The 12899-nt window shown below is 45.7% G+C and overlaps 1 pseudogene; it reads right to left on the bottom strand.

Moving 5' to 3' along the window:
- Positions 1–3974: 3974 nt before the first annotated feature.
- Positions 3975–10049, bottom strand: Hnrnpk-ps7 (heterogeneous nuclear ribonucleoprotein K, pseudogene 7; annotated as a pseudogene).
- Between the last annotated feature and the right edge of the window lie 2850 nt (positions 10050–12899).

The raw sequence follows: 12899 nt of genomic DNA, 5'->3' as shown, positions 1-12899 counted from the left end.
AACAAGCTTGAAAAACAGAGAGATTTTCCTTGTGATTTTTCACTGTTATTCTACACACTTTCCAATGACGCCATCCCTGCCCCCTGGGGTTGTGGTTTCTCCCTTTAAATACCTCTTCTCCCAGCCTCTCAGGGTCGAACTCCACTGCCCCTGCGTGGGATACGAGTCTCGACCCCAATGCACTGGTTGCTATCGATAAACCTCATGTGATTACAAGGACAGTCTTGTGTGAGTTCTTGGGGGGGTCTCGTCATCCCGAGACTTGAGTGAGGGTCTCCCCGCTCCGGGGGTCTTTTAGTGGCCCATCCCACATTTCTGATTTTGATTATTTACTTACTTTTTTTTGCCCCTGCAGACAGGGTTTCTCTGTGTAACAGTCCTGGATGTCTTCAGACCTCACTTTGTAGACCAGGCTGGCTTAGACTTTACAGAGATCGGCTGCCTCTGCTGGGATTAAAGGTGTACACCACCCTGCATCCTATTGTTATTTTTAAGGTCAGATGAGTCATTCGCATCTGAATGTCTTCTCAGACACCCCAACATCTCTTACACCAACAGATTCCTCCTAACATTGTCAAATGAATCACCAACAAAAGTAATTTGAACGTACTGGTGATCACAGCTGAAGGGATGTTGAAGGATGTCGAAAGGGTCGACATCTTGAAGCTTCCGTATCGATCTTTAGCCAGTTCATAAGGGGAATTGAATGCAGGATGAACATAGCCCAGGTCAGTAACTAGTTGCCTGAGAATGAACAAACCTAAAGTAATATTGTTTTATATATAACACTGGCTGTACTGGCTGGTATGTGTGTCAATTTGACACAAGCTAGAGTCATGAGAGAGAAAGAAGCCTCAGTTGAGGAAATGCCTCCATGAGATCCATCTGTAAGGCATTTTATTTTATTTTATTTTTTCAGTTTGTGATCAGTGGAGGAGGGTCCAACCCTCTGTGGGTGGTGACAACACTGGGCTGGTGGTCCTGAGTTCTATAAGAAAGCTAATTGAGTAAGCCATGGCAAGCAAACCAGTATGCAACATCTCTCTGTGGCCCCTGCATCAGCTCCTGCTTCCAGGTTCCCGCTCTGTTTGGGTTCCTATCTTAGTTAGAGTTTCCATTGAAGAGACACCATGACTAAGGCAAGTCTTAAAGACACAAACCTTGTTTTTTTTTGTTCTCAAAAATTATTTTTATTATTATAGCATACCATATGATTTTGTTACCATGCAGTAAACAAATGCAAATAAGTGTAAAAATTGTTTACCATTTCAATTCCTTATAGTCAAATATTGTTTATCATAAAATATTGATTAAAGCAAAATGTTGACTGCTATTTGACTAATCTTTACACTTTTCTTAATTGTTCAAGGAATATATACATTTGATTATTTTTCAATCTGTAAAAATGTTCATAAAATTCAGTCTTATAGTTCATATGAAAAATGTTTAATATGCCTTATAGGAATATGGAATATAGTGTCCATTTATAAGATAATGTCATCAAGCTACAAGAAAAAACCTAGTCAACATAGTTTTTTTTTTCTTTTTTTTTTTTTATTAACTTGAGTATTTCTTATTTACATTTCGAGTGTTATTCCCTTTCCCGGTTTCCGGGCAAACATCCCCCTAATCCCTCCCCCTCCCCCTCTATATGGGTGTTCCCCTCCCCATCCTCCCCCATTGCTGCCTTCCCCCCAACAATCACGTTCACTGGGGGTTCAGTCTTAGCAGGACCCAGGGCTTCCCCTTCCACTGGTGCTCTTACTAGGCTATTCATTGCTACCTATGAGGTCAGAGTCCAGGGTCAGTCCATGCATAGTCTTTAGGTAGTGGCTTAGTCCCTGGAAGCTCTGGTTGCTTGGCATTGTTGTTCATATGGGGACTCGAGCCCCGACACAAACCTTTAAGTGGGGGCTGGCTTACAGTTTCAGAGATTCAGTCCATTATCATCAGAGCAGGCAGCATGGCAGCATGCAAGCAGACATGGAGCTGGAGAAGGAGCTGAGAGTTCTGCATCTTAATCTGAAGGCAACCAGGAGAGACAATCTTCCAGGAAGCCAGGAGGAGGGTCTCCAAGCCCACTCCCACAGTGACACACTTCCTTCAACAAGGCCACACCTTTGAATAGTGCTACTCCCTGGGCCAAGCATATTTAAATCACCACATTCCACTGCCTGGCCCCCATAGACTTCTCAAACACCTGACTCTATGGGGGCATTACGTAGACATAACAAAATGCAGAATACTTTAGTCTGACTTCCAAAGTCCCCATAGTCTGTAACAGTATCCCAATGTTAAAAGTCCAAAGTTTAAAGTCTCTTCTGACATTTATGCAATCTTTTAACTGCACTCCCCTATTAAAAAAAAAAAAAAAGCCAGGTCGCATATTTTCAACATCACAGGATATACATTACCATTCTAAAACATCATAGTGAGGAAAGACTGGACCAAAGACAGAAGTCAGCTGGGCAAGCTCCAAACTCAGCGTCTTCATGTCTGATGTCAGAGCACTCTTCAGATCTCCAACTCCCTTCATCTTTGTTGACTGCAACTTCTTTCTTTTGGGCTGGTTCTACTTCCTGTTAATAGCTTTCCTCAGCAGATAGCCCATGACTGTAATATCTTGGGATCCAAAGCAACTTCAACTATACAGCTTCTTGTTCCAATGTCTGGGATGCACACATGATCTCCTGGGCTCCTTCCAAGGGCTATCAGTTCTCCAGCTCTGCCCTCTATAGTACTCTAAGCTCAGTTCGATCCACTCCACTGCTGCTGCTGTTCTTGGTGATCATCCCATGGTACTGGCACCTCCAATGCACTGGGGTCTTCTGCTACAATCAATTTTCACCAATAGCCTCTTATAAGCTCCCATCATGGTGCCAAGCCTCAACTTCTTTGCATGACCCCCTAAGTACTGGACCTTCAACTGCCACTGAGGCTGCACTGCCAATGGCCTACCATGGCCTCTCAGAGTGCCAAGCCTCAGAAGCTCTCTATGACTCTTTCATACCTTCAGAACCAGTACCACCTGAAATCTAGATTTAAAAGATGTTAACTCAGGAGTACCAGAAGGGAGGGAGGGTTTGCTAGTAGTGGGGGAGGATAGAAACACCCAGCCATTAAGGTAGTCAAGGCATATCAAAATTAACTGATATGTGTGTGTGTGACTGTGTGTGTGACTGTGTGTGTGACTGTGTGTGTGACTGTGTGTGTGACTGTGTGTGTGTGTGACTGTGTGTGTGTGTGTGTGTGTTTCATTCCAGAATCCAGAGGATTCTGTTGGGTGGCTGGGAGCATGACCCACCAGGAGCAAAGCAACCACTTTGGTTTGCTAAACTCACTACTATAGTTATGTCTCCCAATCTAGACTTCGTCACCTGGTTCAGAGCAATGGGGGCTAGAGGGAGGAGCAGACTCATAAACCTGGCGGGGCCGTAGTTGCTTCTGGACCCGATGGGGGGCTTGTAAGGATTTTAAAAACTTTTGTTGGTCATGTTGAGCTAAGATAATGGACTAGAGGTTAAGCAGCATGGGAGGAGCCCTCCCATATAAGGTCTCAAAGAGGGGGTGAGACCTAAAGTATAGGGGGTGTTCCTAGCCCTGTAAAAGGCATAAGATAGGAGGGACGCCCAGTCACCACCAGTTTGAGGGGTTAATTTGGTCCAGGCCTCCTTTTTTTAAAAAGATTTATTTATTTGTTATATGTAAGTACACTGTAGCTGTCTTCAGACACACCAGAAGAGGGCATTGGATCTCTTTACAGATGGTTGTGAGCCACCATGTGGTTTCTGGTAATTGAACTCAGGACCTCTGGAAGAGCAGTCGGGTGCTCTTAACCGCTGAGCCATCTCTCCAGCCCCCTGGTCCAGGCCTCCTTCAGTGTCTGATTCTTTTTTATTTGCCCTGATCTCTGGGGTCTGTATGCACAATGTGATTTCCAATTGGTCCCCAGAACCTGTGCTAGAGATTGAGTTACCTGAGAGGTGAGTGCTGCTCCATTGTCAGAAAGAAGCAGGGTAGGCAGTCCACACCTGGGCATGATGTCTTCCAGAAGCTTCTCTGCCACCACATTGGCAGTCTCCTTTGTAGGGCAGGCTTCTACCCATCCTGAAAAGGTGTCTATAGAAACTAGGAAATACTTATATCCGTATGTCCCTTGTTTTCCCAATTAGCCCTGGCCATTGACCCCTGGTTCTGGATCCTGGAGCGGCTCCTTGATTGGGGTCTGAGGGGTTAACAGCCTGGTAGGTGGCACGGTCTGAGATCACCTGATCAGCCAAGTGTCCTAAGTCAAATATTTGTACCTTGCCCCTCACAGCTTTCGGTGAGCAGGTGTGAAGCTTGATGAATCTGATGGGTGAGGGGCTTAGCAAACTCCTTGGGTAGGAAGGTGCAGCCTTCCGAGGTCAGCAACCATCATCTCTTCGGTAAGCTCCTTGGCGTCTCACCTGTTCTTGTTTGTCTTCACAGTATATTCAGGGATGGCTAGGAGCACAGGGAGCAGCAAAGCTATGAGGATGTTGGCAGTGGAGGCTCGGGAGGGAGGCTTCCACTCTCGGCTTTATCACCTATTCTGTACTCTCAGGCTATTTCTGATGTTCCTGTCTGATGCCCAGGGCAATGGATTATGGCCTTGTTCTTTTGGGTTGCAATCACCATGAAACACGTATGTCCGATGGTCTCAGGAACCCCGGAAAATAAATATATTTTTGTGGCTACTTTATATCTGTAATTTTGATATTAGATGGGTTTCAAACCTGGTCTAAGGAGCTGGACCTGGCTGCTGGTTCTCCTTGCATCCCTCAGTCCTGCCTGGTAGGCTGTCCGGCCTGGTAAACCCACTACCCTGAACCCTGCATCCTCTACCCTGAATTCACCAGCCCAGGGGCTGGGCAGCTTGTCCCTGTAAAATCCGACCTTTTTGGTACCCACTCTCTTTGCACCTTGGGGCCTCCTGGATGCTGAACCTGGTTCCCCTCTGTTCCCTTTCTGTTCCCCTTTTTCTCTTTCACACAGCTCAGTCTGATCTTGGTCACTCTGGACTCTCAGATGCCTTCCCTTCTAACCTTTCATCTACAATAAACCATCCCTTCCCCCACACCTACGAGCAGCCATGTTTCCCCTCTTGTCCCTTTTCTATCTTTTGTTTACTACTGAGCTGTGTCTCAGAGTCTTTGGCGATTCAAGCACTCCACCTTCTCCAGATTTTTATCTTTTTATTTTTGTTTTATTTTCATCTTTTGTTCTCAGGTCTGTTTTGGAGTAGATCTACCAGATTTGCAGGGTTGTTGAATTGATCATCTTTATATGGGTCTCCTTTCAAATTCCACAGTGCAAACCCATCAATATGAAGCTCGTGTCTCTCTCATAGGCGAATTCTCTCTCTCTCTCTCTCTCTCTTCCCCTTCCTTCCTTCTTTCCTGACTTTCTTTTTTCTTTAAGATTTATTTATATATTTACTTTTTAAATGTAAGATTACCACATTTCCTTACAAGAGGAACACTTAATCAACTTTACATGTACCAATCAGCCCCTTTTCAAATTGGACACGCATCAAAAGTCACATTGCGCGAGTTTTGTTTAGGGGTAAGATTTTGAGCTATCAATGCAGATGACAGGTTACCACACAAAACACCCACAGGAACCTTTTCTAATTTTTTCGTTTTGTTTTGAGTCGTTCACAAACACTTATCAAATCATTTAACACACAATGGAGAGCTTGTACATTTTTTTCCCATGGTGCACGTGTAGGAACACAAATATATAATATGTCTTTATATATTTTAAAGTTCCGCTAACAAGACACTAACAGGCTTACGCCTATAGGTGAGAATTACCTAACGAAAACAGCCAGGATTTACTCAGTGTTGGTGTAACCAAGTGTTACACTGTTAATCGGAGTAACCTAGTGTTCATTGCTATGAGGCACATCCTTCTTAGGTCTTCACCACTAACACAGAAAACTGTTTATAAATAGTGGCACGCATTTGCAAAAACAACCCAAATCCTGAGCTTATTTTAGCATGACTATGTGATGGAATTTATCTCAAGCTGCATCTTTCAAACTGTTAAGAAATCACCCAAAGCCAGGCGGTGGGTGCACACACCTTTAATCCCAGTCCTCTGGAGGCAGAGGCAGGTGGCTCTTGTGTTTGAGGCCAGCCTGGTCTACAGAGTGAGTTTCAGGACAGCCAGGGATATATAGGGAGACCCTGTCTTGGGAAACAAATGAACAAGCAAACAAAAAAAAAAACAAACACCCAAGAACAACAACAAAATGAAATCACCCACATTGAATTTGCCAGTGCATTTTGCTTTCTTCCCAAGAGCTGCAATTATATTCGACAGAGGAGCTGAGACTCTAGTGTTCAGTTTAGAGGTGGGCTTTTGAAAATTGTCTTTAAAAATAGATTCACTGAATTTATTTTAAAAACCATAAAGTGTCTCTTTACAGAAGACTGTTATGGTTTGCGCACCGCTCCGAACACATGCCAGGAACATGGGGACTGTCACCTTCCTCCATATCTCCCCGACCCTCGCAGTGTCGCAGTGACCACAAAACAAGGTGTTCACATAGTCACACTATGTGTGTGCGTGGGGGGTTAAGACCAGCAACGTACAAGAAAATGGAATCCGCTCACTCTGCTGCTGTTTCAAAATGTCAGTGTGTGCCCTCAACCCTGTTTGTGAGGAACCACAGCCTTAGCCCTGCTAAGCAGAGAGATTGCAGAACGGCTGTGAAGCAGGGAGTTGTTAGCTTTTTAAATGGAAGCCGATTGAAAAAGAGAGAAATGCAAGACTCTTCCAGTTCTTCACTAGACTTAGAAAACCTTCCCAGAATAGTGCTTCCCACTGTCTGCAGCAAACACTGTGTGTTCTGTATGTGACCCTGCGGTCCTGTGACGGTGATGGTCTGACCTCTGGACCCTTCTAAAGGCTCATTAATTTTGATTGATGTTCCTGACGCACAGCAGATTTGTTTGATCTGCCGACCACCTTTACTAATAATAGATCCAGCCAAATCTTTGGGGATAATTTCTTGTGTGGTAGTAATAGGTCCACTGAGATGACCACACAGGAATAATTCCACCCAGAGCCACCCTGTGGTTCCTAAGCCATTTGCTGTTCTGATGGGCTCCATGTGTCAATGGTAGAGTCCCAAGTTTCACCCATGCCGTCAACGCGGTATCCAGGCCTTCCCCTTCTATCATAAGCCATTAGATCTCCCACTCTGGGTGGTGGTGGTGGAGGAAGAGGAAAATTTCCAACTCTGCTGCCAGCCTGGTCACCTTGACCAGCAGGAACCCTGGGCATCGAGGAGGTCCTCGACAGGGGCTTATGTCATCATAACCTTTTCTAAAAGGAGGCATGGGTGCCCGCCCTAACCAGGAGATATTCCATTAATACCCCCTTTTCTTTTCTTTTTTAAAAAATTGGTTGTATTTACTTATCCATTTCAAATGTTGTCCCCGTTCCCGGTTTCCCCTTCACAAATCTCTCCCCTCTCCTCTTTGCCTCTATGAGGGTGCTCCCCCAGCTGCCCACCCATTCCTGCCTCACCGTTCTAGCATCCCCTTATTCTGGGGTATTAAGCCTCCACAGGACCAAGGGCCTCCTCTCCCATTGATGCCTGACAAGGCCATCCTCTGTTACATATGTAGCCATAGGTCCCTCTGTGTGTACTCTTTGGTTGGTGGTTTAGTTGATATTGTTGTTCTTCATCTCAAAAATTTTAACCCAGAATTGTTCCTGTCTGAAGGAAATGCAGGGACAAAAAGTCAAACAGAAACTTAAGGGGCCATCCAGAGACCACCCCACCTAGGGATCCATCCTACCTGCAGACACCAAACTCCCACACTATTGCTGAGGCCAAGAAGTGCTTGCTGACAGGAGTCTGGTATAGCTGTCCCTGAGAGACTTTGTCAGCATCTGACCAATACAGATGCAGGTACTCACAGTCAACCATCGGACTGAGCCAGGGACCCCAGTGGAAGAGCTAGGGGAAGGACTGAAGGAGCCGAAGGGGATTGCAACCCCATAGGAAGAATACCACCTCTTTTTCTACATGGGAAATCCCATGAATCGTCCACTGTGGTCATCAAGCGTCATTGGAAAGCCAGCATGATCATAGGTTTCATCATAAAAGTTGGGGTCATAATGTTGTGCACACCCTTTGGTGGGAGATGTAGATATAAGGCCAAGGATGATTTTCACGCACTCTACAACCCTATCAGTTGTCTCTCACGAGAAGAACGCCTCTGCAGAACGAGGGTAGCATTCCTGGAAAAGCTCGATTTTTGTCTGTTTTCTCTAAGTTCTTTGATTTTAGCACCTCTGGCACCAACAATTCCACTTGCCAGGCTTTGCTGAATCTCCACTTGCAGTCAAAGTCACTTCCTTTATAGTGTTTGTAAATTAAGCATCCCACGGCATCAGAATCAGGCGGGAGCTGTCTGGTTGTAGTGGGTGATGGCGTCCTCAGGTCCTCTTCCACGGAAATTCTCTTCAGAATTTCTTCAGTTGTTTTGGAATGTGCTGGGGGGGGTTGGGGGGCGCTGCTGTCTGGGACTGAGACACTGGCAGTGGAGCCTAGAAGGGGAGCCACAGCACTCTCGCTCCCTGTCCAATCACTGTCCAGCACTCTTGCTCCCTGTCCAATCACTGTCCAGCACTCTTGCTCCCTGTCCAACCACTGTCCAGCACTCTCGCTCCCTGTCCAACCACTGTCCAGCACTCTTGCTCCCTGTCCAACCACTGTCCAGCACTCTCGCTCCCTGTCCAACCACTGTCCAGCACTCTCGCTCCCTGTCCAACCATTGTCCGGTATTCTTGCTCTGAGGCAAGATGCACAGTTCAACCATCCCATCAGTACTTCTTGATCTTTTAAAAGCTTGTTCCTCTGCCGTACCTTCTGCAGGGTGTTTACACTGGTTTCAGTGTTGGGGAAGGTTTCTTCTGTGTATTCTGTCTCCTTCCTGGAATCAGATGGATACACCCACAGGACACAATCGCAGTCGAGTTTAAGACAAGTACGAGAGTGACATCGATGCAGTGGAGAGGTGGTGAAGTCAGATTTATTTTTATGTGCGTTGGTGTTTTGACTGCTTGCGTATTTGTAAAAGGGCATTAGACCTCCTGAAGCTGGAGTTACAGATGGTTGTGAGCAGCCATGTAGGTGCTGAGATTTGAACCCAGGTCCTCTGGAGGAGAAGCCAGTGCTCTTAACGGCTGAGCCATCTCTCCAGTCCTTGTCTTTAAACCATCAACTATATGTTCCCATGTCTTTAAACTTATAAACCCTTCCAAGGACAGATTTTTACACTGAAAGTAAAGACTTCTGTGAGAGCTTAGGCAAAACATTACAGGAACTAGATGCAGAAGCAAATGAGTATAAAGGGGAAAAAAGTACTCCTTACAATCCAACTGTTTTGTGCTTTATTCCTGGTTCTTCTGCCTTTTCCTTTCTTTCCCTTTTCAATATATATATTAAATTATATATTATATATGTGTATATTTGAATAGAAGAGTATTCTGTTGTTCTCTTCAGACACATTGGATCCCATTACAGATGGTTATGAGCCACCATGTGGTTGCTGGGATTTGAACTCAGGACCTCTGGAAGAGCAGTCAGAGCTCTTAATCGCTGAGCCATTTCTCCAGCCCCCAAGAAGTACAGTATCTTATATGGTATTTGCAGGAAAGGGAGACTGGAGTGAAAATCTCTGGTTTCTTTGGAGACTCGGCTGTATCGTGTGATGCTTTTCTAGAAACTGTTTTACGAGAGGATGTTTTTGCTGAGAACAGATTACGTCCTGCTTTTCTGGAAGCTGCCTGGAAAAAGGGCATGTAGTATTTTGCTAGAGTGAGTGCTTGGGAGAACACGTGATGTTTGGAAAGGATATACATAGAACCCAACGACAGTGGATGAGGCTGTGTGGTATTGGTTTGCCTTACCGTTCTTTGCTGGTCATCATTGGGCTTTGCCCACCATGGTCTTCGGTGACAATGCTGGGTGGTATTAGTTCACCTTGCCACTCTTTGCCGGCCATATTTGTCGTGACTTCATAGAGAGAAGTGCACCAGAGAACTTTTTTTTTTTTAATTGACTTGAGTATTTCTTATTTACATTTCGAGTGTTATTCCCTTTCCCGGTTTCTGGGCCAACATCCCCCTAACCCCTCCCCCTCCCCTTCTTTATGGGTGTTCCCCTCCCCACCCTCCCCCCATTGCCGCCCTCCCCACAACAATCACGTTCACTGGGGGTTCAGTCTTTTTTTTTTTTTTTTTTTGGTTTTTTTTTTTTTTCGGAGCTAGGGACCGAACCCAGGGCCTTGCGCTTCCTAGGTAAGCGCTCTACCACTGAGCTAAATCCCCAGCCCCCAAACTGGGGGTTCAGTCTTAGCAGGACCCAGGGCTTCCCCTTCCACTGGTGATCTTACTAGGATATTCATTGCTACCTATGAGGTCAGAGTCCAGGGTCAGTCCATGTATAGTCTTTAGGTAGTGGCTTAGTCCCTGGAAGCTCTGGTTGCTTGGCATTGTTGTACATATGGGGTCTCGAGCCCCCTTCAAGGTCTTCCAGTTCTTTCTCTGATTCCTTCAACGGGGTCCTGCTCTCAGTTCAGTGGTCTGCTGCTGGCATTCGCCTCTGTATTTGCTGCTTTCTGGCTATGTCCCCAGAGAAGTTCTGATGGTGCTCTGGTGGCTTCTCGCTGCTTCTGTGGAATCGGGGCAGTGGGCAGAGCCTTGCAGTTTGGATGGACTTGCAGCTGCTAATTTGTCGATTGAACTGCTGACATCCTTATTTTTTTATTTTTATTTTTATTTTTATTTTTTTCAGAGCTGGGGACCGAACCCAGGGCCTTGCGCTTCCTAGGCAAGCGCTCTACCACTGAGCTAAATCCCCAACCCCAACTGCTGACATCCTGAAAGCACAGATTGGATTCTCCTCAAAGAGCTATTTCTAAACATGTCCGCATCTTCCTTTGCCTTTTAACCTTTTGAAAAAATATAAGCCTACAGGAAACAGCCAGGGTCAGCAGAGAACTAAGTCAGACAATGTTGGCAAAGAGAACACAAGATACCGGAAACACAGCTGCTAACTTAGGGCACAGAGGGAAGGTTAGGGCTAACCACAGCACAGAGGGAAGAGTCCAGTCCCTAGAAACTGTGACATTGACTCCTTGAGGCACTGGCTCCAGCCTCAGACCAGCCTTGCCAAGTTCACTCCTGGACAAGGACACAGAACCTGAGTTCCCTCTGTCCTTCCTTCAGGGCCTCTGAGGAAGTCTTGGGTGCTTCTGGCTCCTCAGTATTATAGTGGCCATGGCTGTCTCCCTCCGTGGAGGTAAAGGGGAATTATGTGAAGCGAGGGGATCAGGGTAGGGCACTGTGCGGAGAAGGATCCAGGCAGGTGGAGGCAATGAGGCAAATGGGAGTTCAGGGGGCAGCCTAGCCGTTATGAGGGCCTGCCATGGTCCATGTTCTGCTAGAGCAGCAGTCTGAGTTGCAATGGAAGAGAAGGAGACACTTCAGGATGAGTTTATGCTTCTCAGCCTGGGGAATCACTCTCAAGAACTGAATACCTGAACCCGTTCCTGCAGATCCTCTTAACAGTTATACAAAAGGCACCTTTAACGAGTCAGTTTCTGAATACCCAAACCTCGTATCTGATCCGGGTGCTGTCGGAAGGAACCATGACCTAAGCAATTCCCAGGCATAGGAGACTTCCTGGTTTTCCAGGTTTGTCTCAGGACTGAGTTATACAAAGGCTCTGAGAATCCTTCAGGGAGAGCAGCTCCATAAACCTCAGATAACAACCACTGACTATTTTGAAACTTGACTTCGAAGTTGAGGTGCCTGTCACTCAGGAGCTCATGCCAGATGCAGGCTCTGCTAAAATTCTACTATAAGCTTTTAGCCTGTGCATTGTGACCCTTCTGGGTGTCTCGTGACTCTTTCACAGGGGTCACATATCAGATATCCTACATATTAGACACTTGCTTTAAGATTCATAGCAGTAGCAAAATTATAGTTATGAAGTAGCAATGAAATGATTTTATGGTTGGGGCGAGGGATCTCACCACAACAAGAGGAACTGCACTAAAGGGTTTCAGCATTAGGGACCTCTTTGCTAGATTTTAGATCAGATCGTTTATCTAAACCAGTCCTAGAGCCTAGAAACCAGTGAAGCTCAGTTTTAGTTTTCTCAGTGGCAAGTTTTTGAGGTCTTATGTGATTGTCTCTGACAATGTTTCCCTCTATGGAAATCCCAGAGCCTGTCATCCTCCTGCCTCAGCCACTCAAATACATGTGCCACAACATCCATGTTATTGTAAATATTATTTTGGGGTGTTTTTTTTTTACCTCACTTAGACCATATAGTTCCCAAATAAAAGACACAAAACCTTTATATTTACAATAAGCCTTAAAGCATTAGAGCTGGGCAGATATCAGCCCTCTATGCTAATTTGTCTACTTCCCTGTCAATCATCCCCAGATATCACCTGCCATGTTGTGCATGGGCCTCTCCTACTCCAACAAGCTGGCCCTCATGGCCATGTGCTCACGATCTACCTATCCCATGGTGCCTTCTCTTGTCTTCCTCCTCTCTCTCCCAGGTCTCTGCCTCCAACCCTAAGCCTGGGATCTGAAACCCCACCTACTTCTCTTCTACCCAGTTACAGGCTGTAGACATCTTTATTAACCAATCAGGGATAACTTGGGGGTCAAGGTTTATACAACCAAAGCGGTTATGCACGAGGATCTGCTTGGAACAAGCAGGTCTTGGGGGACAGTATTTAGCATTTGATTACAAAACAGCACCAGATCAAACCACGACACATTCACCCACAGGTTCATTTCTTTTAAAATATTTTAAATGCTGCTCCTGCCTCACC

The sequence above is a fragment of the Rattus norvegicus genome, chromosome 1 (genome assembly GCF_036323735.1).
Source record: "Rattus norvegicus strain BN/NHsdMcwi chromosome 1, GRCr8, whole genome shotgun sequence".
NCBI classification, from domain to species: domain Eukaryota; kingdom Metazoa; phylum Chordata; class Mammalia; order Rodentia; family Muridae; genus Rattus; species Rattus norvegicus.
Note: the sequence above shows the minus strand (reverse complement) of the source record. Positions and strands in the feature narration are given on the sequence as shown.